General features: G+C 42.3%; 1 pseudogene across 1 annotated transcript; it reads left to right on the top strand.

Annotated features, from left to right (window-relative positions):
- The first annotated feature begins 491 nt into the window (after positions 1–491).
- Positions 492–1,189, top strand: LOC306806951 (2-oxoglutarate receptor 1 pseudogene; annotated as a pseudogene). Its single transcript has one exon. The product of its transcript is annotated as a 2-oxoglutarate receptor 1 pseudogene (transcript).
- The last annotated feature ends 261 nt before the right edge of the window (positions 1,190–1,450 follow it).

Raw genomic sequence — 1,450 nt, forward strand, 5'->3', positions numbered from 1 at the left:
GTTTTCCATTTGACCCCTGCTGAGAGCAGAAAGTGAACTTTATATACCAGGGGACACACATCAAACTCTGTGGGCCTGGGAATCCCTTATATTACAGCTTCATTGTGCCTGTGTAGACCCCTTCCTGAAATATGTATTTTAAAATAAAATTGGATCTATATAGCTATGGTAAAAGGCTTCTAGATCAAGATTCATTATTATCAACACAGGAAGGTCTTTCCTTGTTCATATAAGTAATTTTAATAGGAGCACTGATGAGCAGCTGAAAGGAATGACCTGATTATAAGTTGTTTTTAATGAGATGTGTGGAGTCTTATCTGTCAGTGAACACTAAACATTTCTCTCTTCCTTAACAGCTAAGGAGAAAAAATGAACACAACAAATGACAACTTAGCCAGCTCCATCACCCAGCAAGACACTGAAAGTGATTTTCCCAAATGCTCTGTGTGGAAGTTGGTCTGAAGATTTTGAACCTCCACATTAGGCATAACATGATCTTCCTGGTGGGTTTCCCAGGAAGTTCCACTGTCATTTGTGTTCACAGCTTCAAGATAAGGCCTTGAAAGAGCAGCACCATAACCAGGCTGAGCCTGGCACTCACAGACCTGCTCTACCTCACTGGCCTTCCCTTCCTGATGCCCTACTGTGCTACTGGGGAGCACTTGATTTTTGGTGAATTCATGTGCAAGTTCATCTGCTTCCACTTCAAATTGTACAGCAGCATCCTCTTCCTCCCCTGCTTCAGTGCCTTCTGCTACATGGTGATGGTTCACACCATGAAGTTCTTCCATATCCAGAGGAAGCTGTGGACAGTGGTGGCTTGCACAACCATTTGGTTAATGTCACTGGAAGCTGCCAATTTCTTGATCTCTTCAAAAGGGACACGAAACAGAAGGTTCTCATGCCTTAACCTTACCAGCTCTGAAAAACTGGGCACAATCAGGTGGCTGCTGGCCAGCCTGGCCTTCTTCTTGCCCTTGCTGATGGTGACTTTGTGCTATGTGCCCATCATTTGCACCTTGGCCACTGGCCCTACACATGAGCTTGCCACCAAAAAAAGGCTCTCAGACTTGCTGTTGTCCCCTTGGTGGTCTTCTGTGTGTGTTTCTTCCCCTTCTATGTCTTTTGGGTGACTCTGTTGCCTAAGATCAGAAGAAAAACTTTCCAAATATTAGAACTGATAACATAAACAGCAAAAGATTGCTCTTTATCTTGTTGTATCTATCTATCTATCTATGGAAAACTGAGAAAAAAAGATTTAAATCATATTAGTCTACAGAAGATGATAATAGATTGGTACCAGCCTGTATGAATCCATCAGCTGTGTATAATCCCAGATCATTCTGATTTCCTACTACAACAAATTAAGAGGCTCGTACATGAAGGATAGGGTGATGTCACATATCTTAATTCCAGAAGTTTTGACTGTCTGAGATGACTCTTTTGTGTG

The sequence above is a fragment of the Erithacus rubecula genome (assembly GCF_903797595.1).
Source record: "Erithacus rubecula genome assembly, chromosome: 1".
Taxonomy (NCBI): Eukaryota; Metazoa; Chordata; class Aves; order Passeriformes; family Muscicapidae; genus Erithacus; species Erithacus rubecula.